The sequence below is a fragment of the Sus scrofa genome, chromosome 14 (assembly GCF_000003025.6).
Source record: "Sus scrofa isolate TJ Tabasco breed Duroc chromosome 14, Sscrofa11.1, whole genome shotgun sequence".
Taxonomy (NCBI): domain Eukaryota; kingdom Metazoa; phylum Chordata; class Mammalia; order Artiodactyla; family Suidae; genus Sus; species Sus scrofa.
The window spans coordinates 125,092,159-125,105,753 of NC_010456.5; the positions used below are offsets into that span (position 1 = coordinate 125,092,159).

Below are 13,595 nucleotides of genomic sequence, written 5' to 3' on the forward strand. Positions count from 1 at the left end.
CCCTGTTAGAGGAAGAGCAGCTATACCGCCAAGTTCAAAAAGTGTTATTAGCAGAGCAATCAGGGCAAAAGGATGCCTCCAAAGCAAGGCTCGATTAATCAAAGGGATTCAGGGACCCAGGCAGGCTAATCTCCAAGAATCACTAATAGGATGCTTAAACGTTCTGAGCACCAGCAAGTAAATATCCTTTATCACTTTAGGCAGCTTGGCTCTGGGAGGGGAGAAGGCGAGATAAATGAGTTCAGTAGACTGCCCACTCTAGCCCAGCTCTAAGTGCTCCTGTGTCCCCCTTGTAGCAGAAGTCCAGCATTGCCACCGCATCACCTCTTTTTCCAAGGTAAAGACATGCCGGTGTCCCTGGGTAGTTTAATGTTAACCTTAGGATAGACGGCCATTTAGTATTATTCCTACAACTGTCCAGAAAGGGGGGAAAGCAAGCCTCAGCCCATACTATCCGAAGCAAGGCAAACGTTCTGGAAAGCAGGGAAGAGTGGGAATGATCATGGCCTTCCAATTCCAGATACCCAACTCGGGTCCACCTGGCCTCTCTGAGGCAGGGACCACGCCGTACTCATTGCTGTACCCGTGGCACTTGGTACTGAAAACTCTCCCTCTGGGTCTGTGGAATGAGGGGGGAAGGCTGTCTTCAGAAGCCGTCTGGCCTGCTTGGTGCAGAGGGTAACACTTTGGTGAGGTCCGCAGGTGAATCCCAACACTAACATCGTCAAAGCACCTGCCACGCTTTCTAAAGGGCCCCAGAAATATCTCACGCCTCCTCCTCTCCTGCTACCTGCTGGCTGGACTTCCCCGGCGCAGATGGTCAGGTTCAAGTCAGCTCTGCTGGAGCTTTGTCATACCAGCCAGAAGGCAGGGTGGTGTATGTTGAACCACACAGAACTCTTTTCGTATTTTTATGGACTCGAATGTATCTCCCTTTTCTTTCCTTACAAGGCTCTTAAGCTTTGCATCCTGTATGAAAGATCAGGAATCTTCTAATCTTCTTGGGTTATAAATTCACCTATGTTGTCTTCTAGGAGCGCTGTAGTTTCATTTACTTTACACTTGATGTAACACATTAGGAATTGTTGACCCGTGTGTAAGAAATAAGGGGTCCAGATTTCTTTTTTATAAATAGCCAGTTGTACTCACATCATTTATTGAATCTCTCTTCTCACACTGATTTTTTTTTTTTTTTTTGGTTGTTCCCATAACATGTGGACATTCCAGGGCCAGGGACTGAACCCTCGCCACAGCAGCAACACCACCAGGTCCTTAACACACTGAGCCATCAAGGAACTCTGTTCCCACACCGATCTTAAACTGCTACCTTAGTACAACTAAATTTTATATAAAAGTGTGCACTGTACTCTAATCTTTTCCCACTACTCTAACTTCTCTCCTATACTAAAGTATTTTAGTTATTGCAGTTTCACATTACGTTTTAAAATCTAGTAGGGCTAGCCTCCCTTTCTTACTCTTCTTTTTCAAACTTTCGTATATTTCATTTTGCAAAATGAATAACAGTATCATTTCGCTGCGTCTCTAAAAAAGAGATTCTGAGAGGTCTCTGGTGGCTCAGGAGGTTAAGGAACTAGCATTGTCACTTCTGTGGCTTGGGTCACTACTGTGGCACAGATTCAATTCCTAGCCTAGGAACTTTCTCATCAACAAGGCCTGCATTTAAATCCTGGACCAACCATTATTGATATCAGGCAAATTTCTTGACTTCTCTAATGCCTCATCTTCTCTATCTGTAAAATGGGCATGATAAACATCGTCCTAATAGAATGCCTAAGAGACATCTCAAATTGAAATGTCCAAAGTGCCTGATTCCCTCCCTCTGCCCCACAACCTGCTTGTTCTATAATCTTCCCCCATCCCGGAGAAGACATGCTATCCTGGTTTCTGAGAAAACGGAGGCATCCACAACTGTCCTCTCTTTACCCCATGCTCTCACCCATCCACAAGTCATATAAGCACGTCCTTAGCATTTTTCCAGAATCCACTGACTTCTCACCAGCTGCTTTCCTACCATCTGGTCGAAGCCACCGTTTTCTCCTGTTTGGACCATTATGGTAACCTGCTAAGGGGTCTTCCTGCATCTACCCCTGCTCATTACAATCTAGTCTCGACAGTGTTGATTAAGTGAGCCTTTCAAACGACATCGAATCATGTCACAACTTTCCCCAGAACGATCCAGGAGTTCTCACTCACTGGAAAACTCAAGTCCTCACGGTGACCTGCCAGGACCAGCCCCGTCTCAACTGTCTCTCTAACTTCATCTCCACCCCTCTCCCCTGCCCTCTCTGATCCAGCCACACTGGCCTCTTGCTGGGACATGCCCATAGGATAGACATCAACACCTTTGCACTGCTTATCTCACTGCCAGAAAACCTTTTTATTTTTTCTTCCTTTCTTTTTAGGGCTGCACCTGTGGCATACGCTAGGCTAGGGGTCAAATCGGAGCTGCAGCCGCTGCCTACCCTACAGCCACTGCAACCCGTAATCCAAGCCACATCTGCCACCTACATCACAGCTCATGGCAACGCCAGATCATTAACCCACTGAACGAAGCCAGGGATTGAATCTGCATCCTTATGGATACCAGTCAGGTTCTTAACACGCCGAGCCACAATGGGAACTCCCAAAAAACCTTTCTGCCAGAATTTGCATGACCCCTCCCTTCTTTCAGTTCTCTGCTCAAAGTCACTTTATCAAAGAGGTCTTCCATTATCATTTCATTTGAAATAGCACTTGCCCTGTCCTCTGATCTCCCCAACTTCCTCTCTTCTCCTTGTTTTTCTTTATTTTTCTTCATAGCACTTTAACCCCACGTGTGACATGACATGTTTCTTCGGTAAGCGACTGTCTCACTCCAACACTTAGAATCACTGAAGCACTTAGTACATGTTCAGCTAACACTTACTGAATGACCAGAGAAATGAATACATTATTTATGACTCCAATTCCACAGTTTACATGAAGTATCTCACAAGTGACCAGATTCTCCTAAAATAAACAGGAGCTGAGGAACTGGTGAGAAAACTAAACCATCATGAGGTTCAGGCTTGCTACTCGCCCAAATACTAAAATGAATGAAAATAAAGATTCCCTTGTTTTACACAGAACAAGAGCAACAAGTTTCCCTAGAGTCCACTAGAGTTTGCCAACCTAACCCTCTTTTCTACATTTTTTTTTTTAGCATTTAAAAAGGATGTCTTCCCTCCCCTCCCTCCTGCCCCCAGACTCTGGGACTCCTCTCCTTCTGTTCATTCCTATTTGGAGCTGAAAGCCCGAAATAGCTGTTGACTTCATTGTCCTCATTTCCCTCCATTGTTACCATTCAGTTCTCGGGGTGGCTACCCTGTGGTGGACGTGTTCTTTTAAATGAATTCTTAATAAGTGGAGAGAGGAAAGCATGAGTAAAAACCTTAGACACGGTGTTAAGCAAAACACATCAGAGGATTCGTTTCTTTAGGAAAAACTATGTATAAACTGACTCCAACATGACTGCATATATACCATCAAATGTTATTCTCCTATGTAATAAAGTTAAAGAGCTGGAGAAAGAACACACAGTACAGAATACAGAGCTTTACTTTATTAACATGTGAATAATTATAATTACGCATGTAGAGCACTTCATCACACAAGCAGGAAAAAAAATTATCTGAACAAAGGACCAAAATCGTATGACCTTTAATCAATCGGCAAATAATTGTTGAGGCCTCAACACACAATTCCTGCTTTCACTTTTATTCTAACATAGGGCTCAGTAATACAAAGCATTTCATGGGTAGATCTACTAAATAAGAACCTGCCCACCCAGTAATTATAAAACAAAATACGGACAATTTCCTCCTAGTGGTAAATACATATTAGATAAATTTTCCAACAAAATAATACAATGTCCTGGGGAAATAAATCTTAAATACTACAAATAGGTAGTGAGTCTAAGCACAACCATAAGGAGACGGAACTACACATTTTAAAGTTGCTTTGAAACTGAACTAACTGGAAGAAATAGAGCCACTCATTTTAAAAAAAAAAAACTAAAGTATAGTTGATTTATAATGTTGTGCCAATTTCTGCTACACAGCGTAGTGATCCAGTCATGTGTGTGTATATATACATACACACACACGCATTCTTTTTTTTTTTTTTTTTTTTTGTCTTTTGTCTTTTTTATTGTTGTTGTTGTTGTTATTTCTTGGGCCGCTCCCGCGGCATATGGAGGTTCCCAGGCTAGGGGTTGAATTGGAGCTGTAGCCACCGGCCTACGCCAGAGCCACAGCAACGCGGGATCTGAGCCGCGTCTGCAACCTACACCACAGCTCACGGCAACACCGATCGTTAACCCACTGAGCAAGGGCAGGGACCGAACCCGCAACCTCATGGTTCCTAGTCGGATTCGTTAACCACTGCGCCACGACGGGAACTCCATGCATTCTTTTTCTAATACTATATTTCATCGTGTTCTATCCCAAGAGATTAGATATAGTTCCCTGTGCTGTACAGTAGGACCCCATTGCTTATCCATTCTCGATGTAATAGTTTGCATCTACCAACCCCAAACTCCCCGTCCATCCCACTCCCTCCCAAGTCATTCATTTTAAATGACTATGGAAGATCAAGGGCACTAAACATTTCCTTCTCGCAAGTTTTTCTCTAGATAATTTACCCCAGTCGAAGAAAACTATCATGTGAATTACTTCCCCCAAATTTAAAAATTCACCTGGGTTTTGACTTCATATCAAATGTCATTGTTCATCTGTAATGGTAATTACACCAGAGGATAACGACTTCCTATGAGAGAAAAAATAGCCCAGAAATGGGCTGGATTGGTGAGGAGGAGATGGCCACCCTAGGACTTTTTTTAAAATTGTTTTGGCTACATACAGGGCATGTGGACGTTCCCAGGCCAGGGGTCAAACCCGAGCCACAGCAGTAACCAGAGCTGCTGTTGTGACAATGCTGGATCCCTAACCCACTGAACCACCAGGAAACACCAAGCCTAGGATTTAAGTTAAAATTTTGATAGAGCTAATACACAATGCAGCTAACACTCCAGGCAGATATTCAGATACTAAAAAAATTCTTCCTTTGAGACCAAGGAATACGCTGCCATCAAAACACATGCTGGCTAGGACCTGTTCTGGTTAGGAAGGCCACAGTCCCAGTTTGCCTGAGATAACCCCCCATACACCGACGTCCCAGTATCCTGCCAGGCCTAGCATTCATCCTAGACTGAAGGTTCCCATTTGGACAATAACTTACATGGTGCCATAGTCTAAGGGTAAGTTAATGTCAGCAATAAAAGCTGATCAGCCCTCTTTGCTCCAGCCTCTTTCAATCACAAATTCTAACACCTTTTAATACTTTTTCACCCCCAAATCACGACAATCCTCACTCCTGAGTACTCAATAAATATTTGTTAAGTAACTACATTCATCAATATATTAGTACTGTCTGTCCAGGAATGGATTTGAAATAAATCTGACCACTCTAGAAAAGAGGTTCAATAAATATTAGCTAATAGAATATCAGTGAGGAAGTCTGAAAGGGCAAAAGACTTAACCACTGTCCCTCACACTGTCTTCTGGCTTGCTGTCCAGAAATTTTTACCTAAGTTGTTGGCATTTCTGTTCTTGGCGGAAGGGAGAGGAAAAAGTATTTTCTTCATTGTGGTCTCCTTTTTATATCTAAGATAAATTTCAACCCCACTAGCTTCCATTCCACCTTTAATAAAGGACAATGTGATAATTCAATTTACACTAGCAAATACCTAGGTTATACTCAAATCTGATGTCTATTTTCAGTTTGTAATAGTCTTTTTTTTTTTTTTTTTTTTTTGGCTTTTTGTCATTTCTTGGGCTGCTGTCATGGCATATGGAGGTTCCTAGGCTAGGGGTCCCAGCCTACACCACAGCCACAGCAATGCGGGATCCGAGCCTCGTCTGCAACCTACAACACAGCTCATGGCGACACCAGATCCTTAACCCACTGAGGATCCTTAACCCACTGAGCGAGGCCAGGGATCGAACCCGAAACCTCATGGTTCCTAGTCGGATTCGGTAACCACTGAGCCACCCGTGGAAACTCCAGTTTGTAATAGTCTTGTTTAATCAACATAAATCCTCTGTGCTCTCCTAGTCTCTCTCTCTCTCCCTCTCTTCCCCTTTCCTTCTCCCTCCCCCCTCATTCTTAACTCTTATACCAATTTCCTCTCCAGTCTGTAAGTCAATTGATTTTCTCCTCAGGCTGCTGTCTGACGTTTGTGCTCTAGATTGTGAAGCATTTCCAAAGGCAGAGAAGAGTGTTCTCTAACTTGTGGAGGAGAAAACAAGGGTTGAAAATGGGAGTACCCAGGAGAACCGAAGGGGAACACTAGGATTGCTTTATCTATGAGGTAGAGTCATAGAGCCTTTTAGCCCTGCCGTACTGTCACCAGGATGAGTAGACAAGATGGGCTGCGAGAGAGGACCACAGAACTTCAAAAAGTCTTTGGAGTTCCTGTTGTGGCACAGTGGAAAGGAATCCACTAGCATCCAAGAGGATGCAGGTTCGATTTCTGGCCTTGCCCAGTGGGTTCAAGATCCTGGGAACCTCCATAGGCCATGAGTGTGGCCCTAAAAAGCAAAAAAGCCCTTAAGGAAAATGAACAAAGCAGGTTCTTTTAGGCATAAGCTGCTAGTGTTGCATATTTTGAAAGAGAATAGGACAGTGAAGGAGGGATGTGCTGTTGACTCCAAGTGATGTTATAAAATGTAATAAATATAGATGTTTGATGATGGATGTTTGATGATGGTTCTTATGAACCCTAGGAAGGCTCCATAGATGTCGATGGATGGATGGATGGATGGATGGATGGATGGATGGATGAATGGATGATACTCCTAGAACCTGCTGCTTTAATCCGGGGAAATTCTGACCACTCACGATCTTTTTCATGTCTCTACCAAGTAATCAGAAATAATGATTAAGCAGATAATGATGCCACAAGTTCTGGGCTTAAGAAGTAGCACCTTGCGAATGGAGCAACAAAAGGTCACACTGCATCAAGTGATTGGTACTAAGTATGTAAGTAAACACTCCTATGGATTAAGTTAGAGAAGTTAGAGAAGGCCCACAAAAAAGGAAACCTTTCTCCCCCAAAAGATGATGGAAAAAGAAAGATGATGCCTAATTTACCCTCTCAAAGATATTGCTCCATAAAATTTTACAAAATTCCACCTTTCATTTTAAGAGGTTCTATGAACTACTGCTGCTTTGTTCCTCTCTAGAATTGAAGGAACTAGCGGTGTGCAGGTGAAAACAGGATCTGTTAGGAAGGCACACTTCTGGAGAAATGGCCTCACCCCTCCCCTTCGCCGTAGTCAGAAATGTTGCTTGGCTGTGCTGCATTCAACCCTCCCGTGTGGCAGCATCCTTAAGATTGGAATGTTCTGGTGTCAGGTACAAAATTAAAGCTAAGACTCAGAGAGCCTAATTGACCATCAGAAAGGAAACATAAGAGGCTTTGGGTAAGGTTTTTACCTAAATGAGAATTGTGGTCAGGATAAAATGTAAGTCCCTGAGGGAATTCCCATTGCAGCTCAGTGGAAACGAATCTGACTAGTATCCACAAGGATGCGGGTTTGATCCTTGGCCTCGCTCAGTGTGTTAAGGATCCAGTGTTGCTGTGAGCTATGGTGTAGGACACAGACATGCCTCGGATCCCATGTTGCTGTGGCTGTGGTGCAGGCCGGTATCTATAGCTCTGATTGGATCCCTAAGCTGGAAACTTCCACATGCTATGGGTGTAGCCCTAAAAAGCAAAAAAAAAAAAAAAAAAAAAAAAAAAAAGGTAAGTCACTGAGATATAATTTGGCAATAAAATACCACCTCCAATATTGTGCAGCTGAACAACTTTAGGGGATGAATTATCTGAATGTACCAAGGACAGCCCTCTCGCTTCCCTTCTTTAAGTCTGCACTTCTCTGTTAAGGAAAAGCCTTTGATGGAAAGGCTTCCTGGTTCAACACATCATTTCCCTGGGGTCTCTATTTGTCCTCCCCCGCTCCCCCCAAATCTTATGACCTTCTCATATCTCACTGACTCCTGCCTCCCCACGTGTCCTGCAGTTTTAGTCTCCCATGTTTATACTTGAGCTGTTCCTCCTGAAAGGAAGCACACCTTTCAGTATTCTCCCTACCGAATCCCTACTTATCCTTCGAGATCTGACTCAAATTCCATGTCCTCTGTGAACGGAAGGTGTTCTTGTTAGCTCCAGGCACAAAGTAGTTGAAACTCCCCTAGCAGTGGGATTATTCCTACTTGATAATGTTTATCACCTCCTATCCTGGTCAGTTGTGTGCCTAACTTTATACACACACACACAATCACACACACCCCTTAGTTTGTATTCCTTTGGGATGGAGAACAATCTCTTTTCACTTTGTACATCGAGTCCCTAGAAGAACAAGGCTCGCTGTTGCATTAAGTTATGTAAACTTCCAAATAAGATCAATATAAATATATATATATTTTCATAAAATCAGATATCCACATAAGATTTTGATTAATCTTGGAAACACAGAGACACATATTCACACGTAATGTAAAATAACTTTGTACTTACAGCTTTAAATATAAGTACTGGTCTAAGAATTGGTTTTACTTCAAATGCAAGGACACATACATCAACTGTATTAGAATAGTTGCCTTTGGCAAAAGGCAGTGGGATTGGGGGATGGGGATAAAAATGCATCAGTAAATAAACTGAACAAGGCAAGAAAATAAGTCAATAAGTAACCTGAACAAGGGAAGGACCTGATGAACTGCATAAGTGGAGAAGTATGATTAACTCAACCTTCTCTACATGAGGTCTCAAATTTTATTTATGTATTTATTTATTTGTCCTTTTGCCTTTTCTAGGGCCGCTTACCACGGCATATGGAGGTTCCCAGGCTAGGGGTCGAATCGGAGCTGTAGCCACCAGCCTACGCCACAGCCACAGCAACTCAGGATCCAAACCAAGTTTGCAACCTACACCACAGCTCACGGCAACGCCAGATCCTTAACCCACTGAGCAAGGCCAGGGATCGAACCTGAAACCTCATGGTTCCTAGTCAGATTCATTAACCACTGAGCCACGACAGGAACTCCTTGAATTTTAAAAATATATTTATAACTCTGTTCACAGATACAATGTGTAAACAATTCAACCTTCTGAAAATCTTTTCCGAAATGTGATTCTCCTACATGTGAGAAGCTCATGTCAAAAACTACCTCTCAGAGTTCCTGTTGTGGCTCCCTCGGTTACAAACCTGACTAGTATCCATGAGGATGCAGATTTGCTCCCTGGCCTCGCTCAGTGGGTTAAGCATCCGGCGTTGCCATGAGCTGTGGTATAGGCTGGTGGCTGCAGCTGCAATTCAACCCCTAGCCTGGGAACCTCCATGTGCTGTGGGTGTGGCCCTAAAAAGCAAAAAGCAAAAAAAAAAAAAAAAAAAAAAAAAAAAAAAAAACCTACTTAATTGGAACCCATTGATTTTACATGAAACAAAGGACTTCCATGAAGTGTAGTATGTTGCTGTTTTATTTTCTAAAACACCAAAGCTTATAGTGGCTAATCTTGGCTTTCAAATATATTGTTCTTTTTCTTCAGTTTGATAAGTTGCTTCAGAGTTCTGTAACTCAAGAGAGGAAAAACGCGAGCTAATATAGGCCAGAAAAAGTCCTCCTCCCATAACACCAAATAAGAACTCTGAGTGCATGAATCTTTGCACCATCACCATAAAAGAAACTAATAAGTAGAGTGAAGGAACTAGAGGTATTAACAGGCACAGAGTTGCAGCAAGAAGCAAGAGAGAAGACACAGGATGGAAGTCTCTCCTTTACCAGTTAGCAGATTCATGTTGGTTGAGCCTACTTGTGTTAACATGGAAGCTGAAGACATCAGCAAAAATGAGGGTAGCTCCGATTCCTAGGGTCCCAGTGCACCACAGCCCTAGGAAAGAGCCACTGTCCAGCACAGGGCTTAGCTGCTATGCTATAAGCCGATGGCAGCCCTCACCACCTCTCTGCCTTCAGCCAATACTGCTCAGGGTTCAGCTTGGTCTACAAGCAGAACTCCTCCTTTCAGAGCTCAGACATCTGAGGCCAATCGTGTCCAACTACCTCCCGCATTCCTGCAGTCCGCATGGAAAGGACAGGGAGCCCCCAGCCTCGTTCATTTCCTCTCCCCCCTCATCCCTTCTGCCCTGTGCTTCTCCCTTCCTGCTACACATTTCTCTCCCACCCACTACTGACAACCTTCCACTGCGCTCCCTGGAACCACACTTGCCTGTTCAATGAAAATCCCTACGTCCTTGGTCTTTCCGCCAGGTGCCCACTGCACCTCCTCACTCAGCGGAGATCTGGCCCCCGTCTGCCTGGCAAACCTGCATCCCCCATCTACATGCTTTCCAGATCCACACACACATACAACTGTTTCTTCCACGCCCAAGCCTCCCTGGAAAGCCTTTCCCTCCACCCCATCCTTTTTCATTTGGCTAAATCCAACTCGTTCTCCAAGAAAATATCCCTGCCTTCTTCCAGAAGCCTCACCTGATCCCATGGTCCTCGCCTCCCTGGTTATGTTCGGCACCACCCCTTTGTCTTAAAACTCTCAAGCCCACATTCTCCCTCTCTTCCTCTCTGTATTCAGCATCTCCTTTTACAAAGAGTATTTATGGGACTTCCTGTCGTGGCTCGGTGGTTAACGAATCCGACTAGGAACCATGAAGTTGTGGGTTCGATCCCTGGCCTTGCTCAGTGGGTTGGGGATCTGGCATCGCCGTGAGCTGTGGCATAGGTTGCAGACATGGCTTGGATCCCACATTGCTGTGGCTGTGGTGTAGGCCAGCGGCTACAGCTCAGATTCGACCCCTAGCCTGGGAACCTCCGTATGCCGAGGAAGCGGCCCAAGAAATGGCAAAAAAGACAAAAAAAAAAAAAGAGTATTTATGTATTTGTCTCCCCCACAGAACTGTGAGTTCCTTGAGGATATAGGTTGTGTCCTAGTCACTGACTGCTGGCATGGAACAGGTGTTCAATAAATGTTTGTTGAATTAATGAATAAAAATCTCTATCCCTGACTTGAATAAATGAAATAAATATGTGGGGATGAAGTGGACATTTTTCCTTTGTTCAGTTTTTCTTTCAGTCTTTTAAAGCTATATCCACTTGCTAGCAAGCAACACAAAGATATTTTCAAAGAAAAGCCAACTCTCTCCCCTCCCTAACCTTGACTTTAACTGTTTTACCCTTGACTTTTTTTTTTACCCTTGACTTTTCTTAACCACTATTAAATGCTGGGTGTGTACTGTTCTTTGATTTTCTCTATGCTCCTGGCACACACGCACATATGCACAATGAAAGCCTTGTCTCAGTTTATAGAACTGGGATCCTATATTACATATATTTTATCATAAAACTTGCTCTTTTCACTTAATAATGTATTGTGGCCATCATTCCAGACCAACACCTAAGACCTAACTCAGTCTTTCTAACAGGTGCATAGCAGCCTATAGAATAGCTGTACCGTATTGCTCATTTCTCCAATGGGCGAACATTCACATTGCTCTTAGTTTTATGGAAATTCTGAAAAGCAAAGATAGCAAGACTGAGCTAACATTTTTAGAACATACATACTTTGAGTTAATTCTCTGCCAGCACAGTGGACTCTATCCTTACACCCCGGGTCTATTTTTTTCAAGCCTCGAGCTTCCTAAAACCTAATAGGCTCATGAGTGTTCTCTTCTGTGTAGAGTGCCTATCATCTGCCACGTGTCTTATACCAAACAGGCATTTAATATTTATTGAACTGAACCAAAAGCTAACTAGATGGAAATTTCTGGGAAGGAGACATACTCAGTATGCACTGTTTGCCATGCTTGATTCTGAGGATTTCCTCAGAAGAGAATACAAATAGAAAATGTTCATTTTAACTTAATATACTTCTGTTTGGATTTTAATATAATACTTTACAATTTAAATATTTAATAGAGCCATTAAAACATGAAGATATTTTCATAATATTAATACGTTGATAATAAATTTCAACACATTACTTTTATAACTCAAGAACAGCTTTTTTCAAAACTCGATGGATGGTACAGAACTCTGAATTACAAGTAACAAACTCTGATTCAGTAGCTGCCGAGTCTGCCTGTATATAAGAATCAACGGAAGCTTATTTAAAAACTCAGATTTCCAGGCCTTTCCCTGACTAGCCAGAGTCAGTCAATCTGAAGCAGAACTCTCGTATCAGCATGTTTAATAAATACGACAGATGATTCTTTGACCCTGCTCGAATCTAATGATCCTCAGAATTACCTGGGGAGCTTTTCACGTGGTATATAGATGTTTGGGCTCTACCTTTAGAATTTATGATCCATTAGACCTGGAATGAGGCCTGAGAGTCTACATTTTTAAAAGGTTATCAAGACGATTCTTCCCAGATTTGGAAAGGTTATTCTAGGTGTTATAATTTCCTCCACTTTGTCAACTCAAAAATCAAGGCATGATGGCTCCATTTTGATCTCTAGCAGTAAAAATACAACACCAAATTAAAATTCTTTGATGAGACTATTCTAAAAGACCACAATGTGGGAAATGTCTTAACTTACCATGGAATTTAAGAATCACTTTAATTGTTAGTTTGAATAATGAATTAAATTTTAGTACTCTATATCTTTTTTTTTTTTGTCTTTTGTCTTTTGTCCTTTTTTAGGGCTACACTTGCGGCATATGGAAGTCCCTAGGCTGGGGGTCGAACTGGAGCTACAGCTGCCGGCCACAGCCACAGCCACAGCCACAGCAATGCCAAATCCTTAATCCACTGAGCCAGGCCAGGGATTGAACCCGCATCCTCATGAATACTAGTCGGGTTCGTTAACCACTAAGCCCATGACGGGAACTCCAGTATTCTGTATCTTAAAGACATTAACTCAAAAATATTTTTCTAAGCACTATTAATAAAAGTACTTTTATGAGGCTCCATTGACTTCAATGTTTTCAATTTTTAAAAAATATTTCTATCCTATCCCTGCTATAACCTACAAGTCTAGATATTAGAAATAAGCAGTGATCACTTTTTATTTTTTTATTTTTTATTTTTTTTTGGTCTTTTTGTCTTTTTTTTTGTTGTTGTTGTTGTTGCTATTTCTTGGGCCGCTCCCGCGGCATATGGAGGTTCCCGGGCTAGGGGTCGAATCGGAGCTGTAGCCACCAGCCTACGCCAGAGCCACAGCAACGCAGGATCCGAGCCGCGTCTGCAACCTACACCACAGCTCACGGCAACGCCGGATCGTTAACCCACTGAGCAAGGGCAGGGACCGAACCCGCAACCTCATGGTTCCTAGTCGGATTCGTTAACCACTGCGCCACGACGGGAACTCCAGTGATCACTTTTTAAATTAATGAGACTCATCTGTCCAATATCTAGACACCTTCCTAATGATAAGTTTGGTATTTAAGCAGACACATTAACTTTCTGACCCTAAAGGTTTATCTCTACTGTCAGGAATAGAGATGAGAGCAGGTATTCCATTAGAAAAGCATAGTGGAGG

At 42.8% G+C, this 13,595-nt stretch overlaps 1 protein-coding gene across 8 annotated transcripts in view; it reads right to left on the reverse strand.

The window, feature by feature from the left end:
- The window catches only part of ABLIM1 (actin binding LIM protein 1), a 348,912-nt gene that overhangs the window by 332,348 nt on the left and 2,969 nt on the right, over nt 1–13,595 (reverse strand). The window lies entirely within an intron of this gene.